Source organism: Triturus cristatus, chromosome 12, assembly GCF_964204655.1.
Source record: "Triturus cristatus chromosome 12, aTriCri1.1, whole genome shotgun sequence".
Taxonomy (NCBI): Eukaryota; Metazoa; Chordata; class Amphibia; order Caudata; family Salamandridae; genus Triturus; species Triturus cristatus.
The window spans coordinates 724,908,514-724,925,826 of record NC_140595.1 but is presented as its reverse complement, the minus strand read 5'-3'; the positions used below and the strand labels follow the sequence as shown (position 1 = coordinate 724,925,826).

Sequence of the window (17,313 nt, the reverse complement as noted above, 5' to 3'; positions counted from 1 at the left end):
GATATCCCATGGAAGGAAATTCGAGTTACTGGTAAGTACGGTTAAAATTACTTTTCAGGGTCAGTACCGAGCTCCAAGATGCAGCACTGAGGTCTCTCCTGATAACAGGTGAGTAAATCAGAATTCGTTGTTCGGCTGATTTGAGATGAATATTTTAAAGTTCCAAAACTCCACACCACTTAGAAGAATTTCCAAGTGAAATCACTGAATGTTAGCCTATGGAAGAAAAGTGAGTTATCGGCTTTTAGGTAAGTACTCGACTGGCAGAGTTATGGTTCTGGGCTTAGACTCAAGGGTCTCCCAGGTGAGTCCCAGCCTACTTGCCAAGCCTTAAACTCCCCTTTTATTACATATAATTTATACCTAAGGTAGGCCCTAGGTAGTCCTCGGTGCATGATGCTATGTAAGTAAAAAATAAGATATGTACTTTGGTGGTTCGCGTGTCCTGTAAGTACCAAACAGTCTATTTCATTTTTCACTACTGTGAGGTCTACCCCTCTCATAGGTTAGCTCTGTGTATTCCCCTATACTTTTTATTTGGTAATTCCATATCGGAGAGGAGTAGCTTTATTTATTTATTGAAAATCCTACTTACTGGTGAGGTTGAATTTAACTTTACTATTTTAGAAATGCCACTTTTAGAGAGTGAACATTTCTCTGCACTTACTGCTCTATTTGCCTGAAACCTGGCCCCAATACGCGTCTGGATTGGGCTGGGTGACAGCAAAATGTGTGCCTTCCCTCTAGAGAGCCACAACACAGGTCACTCAACTGCACCTGGGGGGTGAGCTCCGCTCCCCCTCCACCCCCAATAGGTTCAAGAACGATAATTTATGTAAGTAAATACATTATAGCTACAGTTTATAATCATGCGAGTTTAAATCATTTGTTGTTAGATGGTTTAAATATTTGAAAGGATCTGTTTTTAATAGACATTTTACAAAAACCACTGGTACATTTGCTAATTCTGTAAAATTAACACCCAACTGCCGTGACATTGCCAACCACAATGCCGTGACTCGGATTCGAACCGAGGTTGCTGCGGCCACAACGCAGAGTACTAACCACTATACGATCACGGCGAGCTACTTGGGTTCAACGACATACAGTGACATGGAGAATTTATAATTCGGAACACTCAGGGCTGTTCCTGTGATAGGCTGGATGTATTCATTGCTTCCTCATTCCTCATTCAGAGGCTGCGTCTCCTCAGTGGTTGATAGGCTGAAACCGTTTCCTGGCCGCCTGCTTGTGAAATGCCAGGAGTCAAAGATCACACATTACACTTGCGGACCTGTGATGGAACAACAATGCAGAGAAACCCACCTGGCACAGACCTTCTATTCTGTCTATTAGACCTGCATCTTCCCTGCACCTTTCAAGCCATTTGTATGTGAAGCAAGAAAGAGTTAGAGAGTGATCCATCTACACTTTTATAGGGAGGATGTCGCCGTGAGCTCCTCCCAGCTAATCACACGAACAGCAGAAAAGCAAGATAAATACACAGTTGAGGGGTGGGCTGCATGGTTATGTTTTTGAGTAAATATTGAAACTGACCTCAGTGGCTCATTAGCAGAGCTGCGGCTAATGCCTGGTGCCAAATCATGATGAAGCAAGCACCATGGCTCGTAGGGGACCCACAACACGCTTTTCTTAGCTCACTGAATTAAAGTATAAACTTCCGCCGTGTGTGAATGGTAAAGGCTTGTTAATATGGTTCCTTATCCAATTCAAGTCTGACAACAAGAGGCAGGAACCACGTGGCTTCGGAAGCTCAGGAAAGTAGCCACCAACCACAGAGAAAGAGAGAACTGGCAGTATGAGAGGTGGAGAAAACAGAAGCGGGAGCAAGGAGCTCAAATGAGATTGATGGCGTTTAAATAGAGCGCGTAAAGGAACAGTTACACAGCTAAGAAATGGGAAAGACAGACTAGGGAAAAAAACACAGAAAGAGCCTTTAGATGAAATTCTCTTCCTGGGACAGCAGGTTAAGAGAAATTACACATGGGGAGGTTAAGCATGTAACAAGGGGGAGAATAAAAAAGAAAATGCAGTTTTATGAAGTGTGTTTGCCAATCCAGCCAGCACTTTTGTTCTATTTCTCTCTTTGCGTCTTTTATTGGTAAAGTAACTTTCAAGTGTATGCTTAGGTATGAATGAGAGAGCAACGGTATAATAATTTGAAGCGTTTACACCAGTGCTAAAGTAGGAATGAGGTGTAGCAAAGACATGAAAGAGGTAGCGATAACAAATATGTGGAGAGGCAATAGTGACACAAAAATAAGCCACCTATTTATAAAACTGAAATGGAAGAAATACTAAAGGTTAACTTCTGAAATTGTAGCCGATAATAAAAAGATTCTCGTTGTTGGCAGGATTCGAACCTGCGCGGGGATACCCCAATGGATTTCTAGTCCATCGCCTTAACCACTCGGCCACAACAACTTGCTGTAAGCTGCCTACAAATATTTTGTTTGAAAGTTTTGAAGTTTTCCCACATCAAAGTACTGATATTCTGCAATGCGCTTTTTAAAAACAATGTTTTTTTCATCATGCACGTTCTGTCCTAAAAACAAAAATTGGATGAGTATATCTCTGGATCTGTAAAAGGATACGCTTGCATTCAAACTCTCTTGTGGCACTCAATTTTTTGGACCCTGTTGCACTCTGTTTTTGCGCTGCTTTTAGTCTACGACCGATATTACAGAAGTCAACCATCTCTGAGTATTTGGGACTCCTTTGTAAGTGCCTTATCTTTAATCCTTGAAAAGCTCTATAATAAAGGGGTCTGTCAAAGATTGCCTGAATGGAAGATAAAAGAAGGCCCACTTGTCTCACCAAATGCAGTAGAGAAACCTGATGTTTTACTCATGTTATCCTTAGTTCAGTTTTTGTTAGACCTGGCATCCTTAAGGTGGCTTACCAGCAACCTTTTTGCTTTTCACCTCACGTTTTGCTGTATCTTTATGTTGGCCTTAGGACTCTAATCACGTTATCACTACTGTGAGAAAGTGGCTCTGTATATACTGTTCCCAAATAGGTACAGTGTGCACAGAGTCCCCAGTCCCCAGAGGTTTGGCAGAGGCTAAAGTTAGATATAACCTTACTCTCTAAAGTGGTAGCTTGCCGAGCAGTAAGGCAGTATCAGAGTGCAGTGTAAAACATTTGTTGTACACACTCAGTCAGCAAATGGTCTCACACACTCAAGAACTGAACTCTAGGCCATTGGTTTGCATACAAAAGATATTGTTGTTTTATTTTAGAACCAACAATAGGTATCAAAATATACTTTCCCAGAATGAGATGCTTTAGTTAAATACTTTGCAATAGGCAATTGACTTTTGCAGGTAATAGTTACAGTTTATTGCAATAGGCAACACAATTTGAATCACAATAATACATTGAGCTCAATGGGAATTTTAAGTTATATGCAATTAATTACTTTCAGGATTACTTTTCTAAATCCAGGACTGGATCCTAGATTCAGTCCTGGGACAGTTCTTGGAAACAAGTGAGTAAATTTGTTTTAGTTACTGTTGTGATTTTTAAGCAATATTTTGCTATTTTAAAAGTTGACACTTAGAAACTTTTGCTGATCAAATTACCAATGTTATCCTATGGAAGGAAATTCACTTAGCAGGTAAGTGGGGTTATGGTTACTTTTTCTAGGTCAGTGTTGGATCCTAGATCCAGCACTACTGTACCACCTGTAAGCAGTTGAGAAACTGTGTTTAAGTTATACAGGCGATTTTTAAGGAATATTTACATGTTTGCAAAATCGACACTTAGAAGAAATTTCACAGAAAAACAGTCAATGGTTTCCTATGGAAGAAAATTCAAGTTACGGGTAAAGTACGTTCTCGTTACTTTTGTAATCCAGTGCTGGGCTCCTAGGCTCAGTACTGGGACATCTATCTAAAACAGGTAAACAATTACGTTTTCACAGTTGGTACGATTTTTAAAGAATATTTGTAAGTTTCAAAAATCGACACTTAGAAAATTTTCAGCAAAAAGCAGGCAATGATATCCCATGGAAGGAAATTCGAGTTACTGGTAAGTACGGTTAAAATTACTTTTCAGGGTCAGTACCGAGCTCCAAGATGCAGCACTGAGATCTCTCCTGATAACAGGTGAGTAAATCAGAATTCGTTGTTCGGCTGATTTGAGATGAATATTTTAAAGTTCCAAAACTCCACACCACTTAGAAGAATTTCCAAGTGAAATCACTGAATGTTAGCCTATGGAAGAAAAGTGAGTTATCGGCTTTTAGGTAAGTACTCGACTGGCAGAGTTATGGTTCTGGGCTTAGACTCAGGGGTCTCCCAGGTGAGTCCCAGCCTACTTGCCAAGCCTTAAACTCCCCTTTTATTACATATAATTTATACCTAAGGTAGGCCCTAGGTAGTCCTCGGTGCATGATGCTATGTAAGTAAAAAATAAGATATGTACTTTGGTGGTTCGCGTGTCCTGTAAGTACCAAACAGTCTATTTCATTTTTCACTACTGTGAGGTCTACCCCTCTCATAGGTTAGCTCTGTGTATTCCCCTATACTTTTTATTTGGTAATTCCATATCGGAGAGGAGTAGCTTTATTTATTTATTGAAAATCCTACTTACTGGTGAGGTTGAATTTAACTTTACTATTTTAGAAATGCCACTTTTAGAGAGTGAACATTTCTCTGCACTTACTGCTCTATTTGCCTGAAACCTGGCCCCAATACGCGTCTGGATTGGGCTGGGTGACAGCAAAATGTGTGCCTTCCCTCTAGAGAGCCACAACACAGGTCACTCAACTGCACCTGGGGGGTGAGCTCCGCTCCCCCTCCACCCCCAATAGGTTCAAGAACGATAATTTATGTAAGTAAATACATTATAGCTACAGTTTATAATCATGCGAGTTTAAATCATTTGTTGTTAGATGGTTTAAATATTTGAAAGGATCTGTTTTTAATAGACATTTTACAAAAACCACTGGTACATTTGCTAATTCTGTAAAATTAACACCCAACTGCCGTGACATTGCCAACCACAATGCCGTGACACGGATTCGAACCGAGGTTGCTGCGGCCACAACGCAGAGTACTGACCACTATACGATCACGGCGAGCTACTTGGGCTCAACGACATACAGTGACATGGAGAATTTATAATTCGGAACACTCAGGGCTGTTCCTGTGATAGGCTGGATGTATTCATTGCTTCCTCATTCCTCATTCAGAGGCTGCGTCTCCTCAGTGGTTGATAGGCTGAAACCGTTTCCTGGCCGCCTGCTTGTGAAATGCCAGGAGTCAAAGATCACACATTACACTTGCGGACCTGTGATGGAACAACAATGCAGAGAAACCCACCTGGCACAGACCTTCTATTCTGTCTATTAGACCTGCATCTTCCCTGCACCTTTCAAGCCATTTGTATGTGAAGCAAGAAAGAGTTAGAGAGTGATCCATCTACACTTTTATAGGGAGGATGTCGCCGTGAGCTCCTCCCAGCTAATCACACGAACAGCAGAAAAGCAAGATAAATACACAGTTGAGGGGTGGGCTGCATGGTTATGTTTTTGAGTAAATATTGAAACTGACCTCAGTGGCTCATTAGCAGAGCTGCGGCTAATGCCTGGTGCCAAATCATGATGAAGCAAGCACCATGGCTCGTAGGGGACCCACAACACGCTTTTCTTAGCTCACTGAATTAAAGTATAAACTTCCGCCGTGTGTGAATGGTAAAGGCTTGTTAATATGGTTCCTTTTCCAATTCAAGTCTGACAACAAGAGGCAGGAACCACGTGGCTTCGGAAGCTCAGGAAAGTAGCCACCAACCACAGAGAAAGAGAGAACTGGCAGTATGAGAGGTGGAGAAAACAGAAGCGGGAGCAAGGAGCTCAAATGAGATTGATGGCGTTTAAATAGAGCGCGTAAAGGAACAGTTACACAGCTAAGAAATGGGAAAGACAGACTAGGGAAAAAAACACAGAAAGAGCCTTTAGATGAAATTCTCTTCCTGGGACAGCAGGTTAAGAGAAATTACACATGGGGAGGTTAAGCATGTAACAAGGGGGAGAATAAAAAAGAAAATGCAGTTTTATGAAGTGTGTTTGCCAATCCAGCCAGCACTTTTGTTCTATTTCTCTCTTTGCGTCTTTTATTGGTAAAGTAACTTTCAAGTGTATGCTTAGGTATGAATGAGAGAGCAACAGTATAATAATTTGAAGCGTTTACACCAGTGCTAAAGTAGGAATGAGGTGTAGCAAAGACATGAAAGAGGTAGCGATAACAAATATGTGGAGAGGCAATAGTGACACAAAAATAAGCCACCTATTTATAAAACTGAAATGGAAGAAATACTAAAGGTTAACTTCTGAAATTGTAGCCGATAATAAAAAGATTCTCGTTGTTGGCAGGATTCGAACCTGCGCGGGGATACCCCAATGGATTTCTAGTCCATCGCCTTAACCACTCGGCCACAACAACTTGCTGTAAGCTGCCTACAAATATTTTGTTTGAAAGTTTTGAAGTTTTCCCACATCAAAGTACTGATATTCTGCAATGCGCTTTTTAAAAACAATGTTTTTTTCATCATGCACGTTCTGTCCTAAAAACAAAAATTGGATGAGTATATCTCTGGATCTGTAAAAGGATACGCTTGCATTCAAACTCTCTTGTGGCACTCAATTTTTTGGACCCTGTTGCACTCTGTTTTTGCGCTGCTTTTAGTCTACGACCCATATTACAGAAGTCAACCATCTCTGAGTATTTGGGACTCCTTTGTAAGTGCCTTATCTTTAATCCTTGAAAAGCTCTATAATAAAGGGGTCTGTCAAAGATTGCTTGAATGGAAGATAAAAGAAGGCCCACTTGTCTCACCAAATGCAGTAGAGAAACCTGATGTTTTACTCATGTTATCCTTAGTTCAGTTTTTGTTAGACCTGGCATCCTTAAGGTGGCTTACCAGCAACCTTTTTGCTTTTCACCTCACGTTTTGCTGTATCTTTATGTTGGCCTTAGGACTCTAATCACTTTATCACTACTGTGAGAAAGTGGCTCTGTATATACTGTTCCCAAATAGGTACAGTGTGCACAGAGTCCCCAGTCCCCAGAGGTTTGGCAGAGGCTAAAGTTAGATATAACCTTACTCTCTAAAGTGGTAGCTTGCCGAGCAGTAAGGCAGTATCAGAATGCAGTGTAAAACATTTGTTGTACACACTCAGTCAGCAAATGGTCTCACACACTCAAGAACTGAACTCTAGGCCATTGGTTTGCATACAAAAGATATTGTTGTTTTATTTTAGAACCAACAATAGGTATCAAAATATACTTTCTCAGAATGAGATGCTTTAGTTAAATACTTTGCAATAGGCAATTGACTTTTGCAGGTAATAGTTACAGTTTATTGCAATAGGCAACACAATTTGAATCACAATAATACATTGAGCTCAATGGGAATTTTAAGTTATATGCAATTAATTACTTTCAGGATTACTTTTCTAAATCCAGGACTGGATCCTAGATTCAGTCCTGGGACAGTTCTTGGAAACAAGTGAGTAAATTTGTTTTAGTTACTGTTGTGATTTTTAAGCAATATTTTGCTATTTTAAAAGTTGACACTTAGAAACTTTTGCTGATCAAATTACCAATGTTATCCTATGGAAGGAAATTCACTTAGCAGGTAAGTGGGGTTATGGTTACTTTTTCTAGGTCAGTGTTGGATCCTAGATCCAGCACTACTGTACCACCTGTAAGCAGTTGAGAAACTGCGTTTAAGTTATACAGGCGATTTTTAAGGAATATTTACATGTTTGCAAAATCGACACTTAGAAGAAATTTCACAGAAAAACAGTCAATGGTTTCCTATGGAAGAAAATTCAAGTTACGGGTAAAGTACGTTCTCGTTACTTTTGTAATCCAGTGCTGGGCTCCTAGGCTCAGTACTGGGACATCTATCTAAAACAGGTAAACAATTACGTTTTCACAGTTGGTACGATTTTTAAAGAATATTTGTAAGTTTCAAAAATCGACACTTAGAAAATTTTCAGCAAAAAGCAGGCAATGATATCCCATGGAAGGAAATTCGAGTTACTGGTAAGTACGGTTAAAATTACTTTTCAGGGTCAGTACCGAGCTCCAAGATGCAGCACTGAGGTCTCTCCTGATAACAGGTGAGTAAATCAGAATTCGTTGTTCGGCTGATTTGAGATGAATATTTTAAAGTTCCAAAACTCCACACCACTTAGAAGAATTTCCAAGTGAAATCACTGAATGTTAGCCTATGGAAGAAAAGTGAGTTATCGGCTTTTAGGTAAGTACTCGACTGGCAGAGTTATGGTTCTGGGCTTAGACTCAGGGGTCTCCCAGGTGAGTCCCAGCCTACTTGCCAAGCCTTAAACTCCCCTTTTATTACATATAATTTATACCTAAGGTAGGCCCTAGGTAGTCCTCGGTGCATGATGCTATGTAAGTAAAAAATAAGATATGTACTTTGGTGGTTCGCGTGTCCTGTAAGTACCAAACAGTCTATTTCATTTTTCACTACTGTGAGGTCTACCCCTCTCATAGGTTAGCTCTGTGTATTCCCCTATACTTTTTATTTGGTAATTCCATATCGGAGAGGAGTAGCTTTATTTATTTATTGAAAATCCTACTTACTGGTGAGGTTGAATTTAACTTTACTATTTTAGAAATGCCACTTTTAGAGAGTGAACATTTCTCTGCACTTACTGCTCTATTTGCCTGAAACCTGGCCCCAATACGCGTCTGGATTGGGCTGGGTGACAGCAAAATGTGTGCCTTCCCTCTAGAGAGCCACAACACAGGTCACTCAACTGCACCTGGGGGGTGAGCTCCGCTCCCCCTCCACCCCCAATAGGTTCAAGAACGATAATTTATGTAAGTAAATACATTATAGCTACAGTTTATAATCATGCGAGTTTAAATCATTTGTTGTTAGATGGTTTAAATATTTGAAAGGATCTGTTTTTAATAGACATTTTACAAAAACCACTGGTACATTTGCTAATTCTGTAAAATTAACACCCAACTGCCGTGACATTGCCAACCACAATGCCGTGACACGGATTCGAACCGAGGTTGCTGCGGCCACAACGCAGAGTACTGACCACTATACGATCACGGCGAGCTACTTGGGCTCAATAACATACAGTGACATGGAGAATTTATAATTCGGAACACTCAGGGCTGTTCCTGTGATAGGCTGGATGTATTCATTGCTTCCTCATTCCTCATTCAGAGGCTGCGTCTCCTCAGTGGTTGATAGGCTGAAACCGTTTCCTGGCCGCCTGCTTGTGAAATGCCAGGAGTCAAAGATCACACATTACACTTGCGGACCTGTGATGGAACAACAATGCAGAGAAACCCACCTGGCACAGACCTTCTATTCTGTCTATTAGACCTGCATCTTCCCTGCACCTTTCAAGCCATTTGTATGTGAAGCAAGAAAGAGTTAGAGAGTGATCCATCTACACTTTTATAGGGAGGATGTCGCCGTGAGCTCCTCCCAGCTAATCACACGAACAGCAGAAAAGCAAGATAAATACACAGTTGAGGGGTGGGCTGCATGGTTATGTTTTTGAGTAAATATTGAAACTGACCTCAGTGGCTCATTAGCAGAGCTGCGGCTAATGCCTGGTGCCAAATCATGATGAAGCAAGCACCATGGCTCGTAGGGGACCCACAACACGCTTTTCTTAGCTCACTGAATTAAAGTATAAACTTCCGCCGTGTGTGAATGGTAAAGGCTTGTTAATATGGTTCCTTTTCCAATTCAAGTCTGACAACAAGAGGCAGGAACCACGTGGCTTCGGAAGCTCAGGAAAGTAGCCACCAACCACAGAGAAAGAGAGAACTGGCAGTATGAGAGGTGGAGAAAACAGAAGCGGGAGCAAGGAGCTCAAATGAGATTGATGGCGTTTAAATAGAGCGCGTAAAGGAACAGTTACACAGCTAAGAAATGGGAAAGACAGACTAGGGAAAAAAACACAGAAAGAGCCTTTAGATGAAATTCTCTTCCTGGGACAGCAGGTTAAGAGAAATTACACATGGGGAGGTTAAGCATGTAACAAGGGGGAGAATAAAAAAGAAAATGCAGTTTTATGAAGTGTGTTTGCCAATCCAGCCAGCACTTTTGTTCTATTTCTCTCTTTGCGTCTTTTATTGGTAAAGTAACTTTCAAGTGTATGCTTAGGTATGAATGAGAGAGCAACAGTATAATAATTTGAAGCGTTTACACCAGTGCTAAAGTAGGAATGAGGTGTAGCAAAGACATGAAAGAGGTAGCGATAACAAATATGTGGAGAGGCAATAGTGACACAAAAATAAGCCACCTATTTATAAAACTGAAATGGAAGAAATACTAAAGGTTAACTTCTGAAATTGTAGCCGATAATAAAAAGATTCTCGTTGTTGGCAGGATTCGAACCTGCGCGGGGATACCCCAATGGATTTCTAGTCCATCGCCTTAACCACTCGGCCACAACAACTTGCTGTAAGCTGCCTACAAATATTTTGTTTGAAAGTTTTGAAGTTTTCCCACATCAAAGTACTGATATTCTGCAATGCGCTTTTTAAAAACAATGTTTTTTTCATCATGCACGTTCTGTCCTAAAAACAAAAATTGGATGAGTATATCTCTGGATCTGTAAAAGGATACGCTTGCATTCAAACTCTCTTGTGGCACTCAATTTTTTGGACCCTGTTGCACTCTGTTTTTGCGCTGCTTTTAGTCTACGACCCATATTACAGAAGTCAACCATCTCTGAGTATTTGGGACTCCTTTGTAAGTGCCTTATCTTTAATCCTTGAAAAGCTCTATAATAAAGGGGTCTGTCAAAGATTGCTTGAATGGAAGATAAAAGAAGGCCCACTTGTCTCACCAAATGCAGTAGAGAAACCTGATGTTTTACTCATGTTATCCTTAGTTCAGTTTTTGTTAGACCTGGCATCCTTAAGGTGGCTTACCAGCAACCTTTTTGCTTTTCACCTCACGTTTTGCTGTATCTTTATGTTGGCCTTAGGACTCTAATCACTTTATCACTACTGTGAGAAAGTGGCTCTGTATATACTGTTCCCAAATAGGTACAGTGTGCACAGAGTCCCCAGTCCCCAGAGGTTTGGCAGAGGCTAAAGTTAGATATAACCTTACTCTCTAAAGTGGTAGCTTGCCGAGCAGTAAGGCAGTATCAGAATGCAGTGTAAAACATTTGTTGTACACACTCAGTCAGCAAATGGTCTCACACACTCAAGAACTGAACTCTAGGCCATTGGTTTGCATACAAAAGATATTGTTGTTTTATTTTAGAACCAACAATAGGTATCAAAATATACTTTCTCAGAATGAGATGCTTTAGTTAAATACTTTGCAATAGGCAATTGACTTTTGCAGGTAATAGTTACAGTTTATTGCAATAGGCAACACAATTTGAATCACAATAATACATTGAGCTCAATGGGAATTTTAAGTTATATGCAATTAATTACTTTCAGGATTACTTTTCTAAATCCAGGACTGGATCCTAGATTCAGTCCTGGGACAGTTCTTGGAAACAAGTGAGTAAATTTGTTTTAGTTACTGTTGTGATTTTTAAGCAATATTTTGCTATTTTAAAAGTTGACACTTAGAAACTTTTGCTGATCAAATTACCAATGTTATCCTATGGAAGGAAATTCACTTAGCAGGTAAGTGGGGTTATGGTTACTTTTTCTAGGTCAGTGTTGGATCCTAGATCCAGCACTACTGTACCACCTGTAAGCAGTTGAGAAACTGCGTTTAAGTTATACAGGCGATTTTTAAGGAATATTTACATGTTTGCAAAATCGACACTTAGAAGAAATTTCACAGAAAAACAGTCAATGGTTTCCTATGGAAGAAAATTCAAGTTACGGGTAAAGTACGTTCTCGTTACTTTTGTAATCCAGTGCTGGGCTCCTAGGCTCAGTACTGGGACATCTATCTAAAACAGGTAAACAATTACGTTTTCACAGTTGGTACGATTTTTAAAGAATATTTGTAAGTTTCAAAAATCGACACTTAGAAAATTTTCAGCAAAAAGCAGGCAATGATATCCCATGGAAGGAAATTCGAGTTACTGGTAAGTACGGTTAAAATTACTTTTCAGGGTCAGTACCGAGCTCCAAGATGCAGCACTGAGGTCTCTCCTGATAACAGGTGAGTAAATCAGAATTCGTTGTTCGGCTGATTTGAGATGAATATTTTAAAGTTCCAAAACTCCACACCACTTAGAAGAATTTCCAAGTGAAATCACTGAATGTTAGCCTATGGAAGAAAAGTGAGTTATCGGCTTTTAGGTAAGTACTCGACTGGCAGAGTTATGGTTCTGGGCTTAGACTCAGGGGTCTCCCAGGTGAGTCCCAGCCTACTTGCCAAGCCTTAAACTCCCCTTTTATTACATATAATTTATACCTAAGGTAGGCCCTAGGTAGTCCTCGGTGCATGAGGCTATGTAAGTAAAAAATAAGATATGTACTTTGGTGGTTCGCGTGTCCTGTAAGTACCAAACAGTCTATTTCATTTTTCACTACTGTGAGGTCTACCCCTCTCATAGGTTAGCTCTGTGTATTCCCCTATACTTTTTATTTGGTAATTCCATATCGGAGAGGAGTAGCTTTATTTATTTATTGAAAATCCTACTTACTGGTGAGGTTGAATTTAACTTTACTATTTTAGAAATGCCACTTTTAGAGAGTGAACATTTCTCTGCACTTACTGCTCTATTTGCCTGAAACCTGGCCCCAATACGCGTCTGGATTGGGCTGGGTGACAGCAAAATGTGTGCCTTCCCTCTAGAGAGCCACAACACAGGTCACTCAACTGCACCTGGGGGGTGAGCTCCGCTCCCCCTCCACCCCCAATAGGTTCAAGAACGATAATTTATGTAAGTAAATACATTATAGCTACAGTTTATAATCATGCGAGTTTAAATCATTTGTTGTTAGATGGTTTAAATATTTGAAAGGATCTGTTTTTAATAGACATTTTACAAAAACCACTGGTACATTTGCTAATTCTGTAAAATTAACACCCAACTGCCGTGACATTGCCAACCACAATGCCGTGACTCGGATTCGAACCGAGGTTGCTGCGGCCACAACGCAGAGTACTAACCACTATACGATCACGGCGAGCTACTTGGGTTCAACGACATACAGTGACATGGAGAATTTATAATTCGGAACACTCAGGGCTGTTCCTGTGATAGGCTGGATGTATTCATTGCTTCCTCATTCCTCATTCAGAGGCTGCGTCTCCTCAGTGGTTGATAGGCTGAAACCGTTTCCTGGCCGCCTGCTTGTGAAATGCCAGGAGTCAAAGATCACACATTACACTTGCGGACCTGTGATGGAACAACAATGCAGAGAAACCCACCTGGCACAGACCTTCTATTCTGTCTATTAGACCTGCATCTTCCCTGCACCTTTCAAGCCATTTGTATGTGAAGCAAGAAAGAGTTAGAGAGTGATCCATCTACACTTTTATAGGGAGGATGTCGCCGTGAGCTCCTCCCAGCTAATCACACGAACAGCAGAAAAGCAAGATAAATACACAGTTGAGGGGTGGGCTGCATGGTTATGTTTTTGAGTAAATATTGAAACTGACCTCAGTGGCTCATTAGCAGAGCTGCGGCTAATGCCTGGTGCCAAATCATGATGAAGCAAGCACCATGGCTCGTAGGGGACCCACAACACGCTTTTCTTAGCTCACTGAATTAAAGTATAAACTTCCGCCGTGTGTGAATGGTAAAGGCTTGTTAATATGGTTCCTTTTCCAATTCAAGTCTGACAACAAGAGGCAGGAACCACGTGGCTTCGGAAGCTCAGGAAAGTAGCCACCAACCACAGAGAAAGAGAGAACTGGCAGTATGAGAGGTGGAGAAAACAGAAGCGGGAGCAAGGAGCTCAAATGAGATTGATGGCGTTTAAATAGAGCGCGTAAAGGAACAGTTACACAGCTAAGAAATGGGAAAGACAGACTAGGGAAAAAAACACAGAAAGAGCCTTTAGATGAAATTCTCTTCCTGGGACAGCAGGTTAAGAGAAATTACACATGGGGAGGTTAAGCATGTAACAAGGGGGAGAATAAAAAAGAAAATGCAGTTTTATGAAGTGTGTTTGCCAATCCAGCCAGCACTTTTGTTCTATTTCTCTCTTTGCGTCTTTTATTGGTAAAGTAACTTTCAAGTGTATGCGCAGGTATGAATGAGAGAGCAACGGTATAATAATTTGAAGCGTTTACACTCGTGCTAAAGTAGGAATGAGGTGTAGCAAAGACATGAAAGAGGTAGCGATAACAAATATGTGGAGAGGCAATAGTGACACAAAAATAAGCCACCTATTTATAAAACTGAAATGGAAGAAATACTAAAGGTTAACTTCTGAAATTGTAGCCGATAATAAAAAGATTCTCGTTGTTGGCAGGATTCGAACCTGCGCGGGGATACCCCAATGGATTTCTAGTCCATCGCCTTAACCACTCGGCCACAACAACTTGCTGTAAGCTGCCTACAAATATTTTGTTTGAAAGTTTTGAAGTTTTCCCACATCAAAGTACTGATATTCTGCAATGCGCTTTTTAAAAACAATGTTTTTTTCATCATGCACGTTCTGTCCTAAAAACAAAAATTGGATGAGTATATCTCTGGATCTGTAAAAGGATACGCTTGCATTCAAACTCTCTTGTGGCACTCAATTTTTTGGACCCTGTTGCACTCTGTTTTTGCGCTGCTTTTAGTCTACGACCCATATTACAGAAGTCAACCATCTCTGAGTATTTGGGACTCCTTTGTAAGTGCCTTATCTTTAATCCTTGAAAAGCTCTATAATAAAGGGGTCTGTCAAAGATTGCTTGAATGGAAGATAAAAGAAGGCCCACTTGTCTCACCAAATGCAGTAGAGAAACCTGATGTTTTACTCATGTTATCCTTAGTTCAGTTTTTGTTAGACCTGGCATCCTTAAGGTGGCTTACCAGCAACCTTTTTGCTTTTCACCTCACGTTTTGCTGTATCTTTATGTTGGCCTTAGGACTCTAATCACTTTATCACTACTGTGAGAAAGTGGCTCTGTATATACTGTTCCCAAATAGGTACAGTGTGCACAGAGTCCCCAGTCCCCAGAGGTTTGGCAGAGGCTAAAGTTAGATATAACCTTACTCTCTAAAGTGGTAGCTTGCCGAGCAGTAAGGCAGTATCAGAATGCAGTGTAAAACATTTGTTGTACACACTCAGTCAGCAAATGGTCTCACACACTCAAGAACTGAACTCTAGGCCATTGGTTTGCATACAAAAGATATTGTTGTTTTATTTTAGAACCAACAATAGGTATCAAAATATACTTTCTCAGAATGAGATGCTTTAGTTAAATACTTTGCAATAGGCAATTGACTTTTGCAGGTAATAGTTACAGTTTATTGCAATAGGCAACACAATTTGAATCACAATAATACATTGAGCTCAATGGGAATTTTAAGTTATATGCAATTAATTACTTTCAGGATTACTTTTCTAAATCCAGGACTGGATCCTAGATTCAGTCCTGGGACAGTTCTTGGAAACAAGTGAGTAAATTTGTTTTAGTTACTGTTGTGATTTTTAAGCAATATTTTGCTATTTTAAAAGTTGACACTTAGAAACTTTTGCTGATCAAATTACCAATGTTATCCTATGGAAGGAAATTCACTTAGCAGGTAAGTGGGGTTATGGTTACTTTTTCTAGGTCAGTGTTGGATCCTAGATCCAGCACTACTGTACCACCTGTAAGCAGTTGAGAAACTGCGTTTAAGTTATACAGGCGATTTTTAAGGAATATTTACATGTTTGCAAAATCGACACTTAGAAGAAATTTCACAGAAAAACAGTCAATGGTTTCCTATGGAAGAAAATTCAAGTTACGGGTAAAGTACGTTCTCGTTACTTTTGTAATCCAGTGCTGGGCTCCTAGGCTCAGTACTGGGACATCTATCTAAAACAGGTAAACAATTACGTTTTCACAGTTGGTACGATTTTTAAAGAATATTTGTAAGTTTCAAAAATCGACACTTAGAAAATTTTCAGCAAAAAGCAGGCAATGATATCCCATGGAAGGAAATTCGAGTTACTGGTAAGTACGGTTAAAATTACTTTTCAGGGTCAGTACCGAGCTCCAAGATGCAGCACTGAGGTCTCTCCTGATAACAGGTGAGTAAATCAGAATTCGTTGTTCGGCTGATTTGAGATGAATATTTTAAAGTTCCAAAACTCCACACCACTTAGAAGAATTTCCAAGTGAAATCACTGAATGTTAGCCTATGGAAGAAAAGTGAGTTATCGGCTTTTAGGTAAGTACTCGACTGGCAGAGTTATGGTTCTGGGCTTAGACTCAGGGGTCTCCCAGGTGAGTCCCAGCCTACTTGCCAAGCCTTAAACTCCCCTTTTATTACATATAATTTATACCTAAGGTAGGCCCTAGGTAGTCCTCGGTGCATGAGGCTATGTAAGTAAAAAATAAGATATGTACTTTGGTGGTTCGCGTGTCCTGTAAGTACCAAACAGTCTATTTCATTTTTCACTACTGTGAGGTCTACCCCTCTCATAGGTTAGCTCTGTGTATTCCCCTATACTTTTTATTTGGTAATTCCATATCGGAGAGGAGTAGCTTTATTTATTTATTGAAAATCCTACTTACTGGTGAGGTTGAATTTAACTTTACTATTTTAGAAATGCCACTTTTAGAGAGTGAACATTTCTCTGCACTTACTGCTCTATTTGCCTGGAACCTGGCCCCAATACGCGTCTGGATTGGGCTGGGTGACAGCAAAATGTGTGCCTTCCCTCTAGAGAGCCACAACACAGGTCACTCAACTGCACCTGGGGGGTGAGCTCCGCTCCCCCTCCACCCCCAATAGGTTCAAGAACGATAATTTATGTAAGTAAATACATTATAGCTACAGTTTATAATCATGCGAGTTTAAATCATTTGTTGTTAGATGGTTTAAATATTTGAAAGGATCTGTTTTTAATAGACATTTTACAAAAACCACTGGTACATTTGCTAATTCTGTAAAATTAACACCCAACTGCCGTGACATTGCCAACCACAATGCCGTGACTCGGATTCGAACCGAGGTTGCTGCGGCCACAACGCAGAGTACTAACCACTATACGATCACGGCGAGCTACTTGGGTTCAACGACATACAGTGACATGGAGAATTTATAATTCGGAACACTCAGGGCTGTTCCTGTGATAGGCTGGATGTATTCATTGCTTCCTCATTCCTCATTCAGAGGCTGCGTCTCCTCAGTGGTTGATAGGC

The 17,313-nt window shown here is 40.4% G+C and overlaps 7 non-coding genes across 7 annotated transcripts; all 7 read right to left on the bottom strand.

Moving 5' to 3' along the window:
* Window positions 1-1,010: 1,010 nt before the first annotated feature.
* Window positions 1,011-1,082, bottom strand: TRNAH-GUG (transfer RNA histidin (anticodon GUG)). The gene has a single exon. It is a non-coding gene; the product is annotated as a tRNA-His (tRNA).
* A 1,281-nt stretch (window positions 1,083-2,363) lies between these two features.
* TRNAS-AGA (transfer RNA serine (anticodon AGA)) lies at window positions 2,364-2,445 on the bottom strand. Its single transcript has one exon. It is a non-coding gene; the product is annotated as a tRNA-Ser (tRNA).
* A 3,940-nt stretch (window positions 2,446-6,385) lies between these two features.
* Window positions 6,386-6,467, bottom strand: TRNAS-AGA (transfer RNA serine (anticodon AGA)). Its single transcript has one exon. It is a non-coding gene; the product is annotated as a tRNA-Ser (tRNA).
* A 3,940-nt stretch (window positions 6,468-10,407) lies between these two features.
* Window positions 10,408-10,489, bottom strand: TRNAS-AGA (transfer RNA serine (anticodon AGA)). Its single transcript has one exon. It is a non-coding gene; the product is annotated as a tRNA-Ser (tRNA).
* Window positions 10,490-13,076: 2,587 nt separating this feature from the next.
* Window positions 13,077-13,148, bottom strand: TRNAH-GUG (transfer RNA histidin (anticodon GUG)). Its single transcript has one exon. It is a non-coding gene; the product is annotated as a tRNA-His (tRNA).
* A 1,281-nt stretch (window positions 13,149-14,429) lies between these two features.
* On the bottom strand, window positions 14,430-14,511 carry TRNAS-AGA (transfer RNA serine (anticodon AGA)). Its single transcript has one exon. It is a non-coding gene; the product is annotated as a tRNA-Ser (tRNA).
* Window positions 14,512-17,098: 2,587 nt separating this feature from the next.
* TRNAH-GUG (transfer RNA histidin (anticodon GUG)) lies at window positions 17,099-17,170 on the bottom strand. The gene has a single exon. It is a non-coding gene; the product is annotated as a tRNA-His (tRNA).
* Window positions 17,171-17,313: the final 143 nt, after the last annotated feature.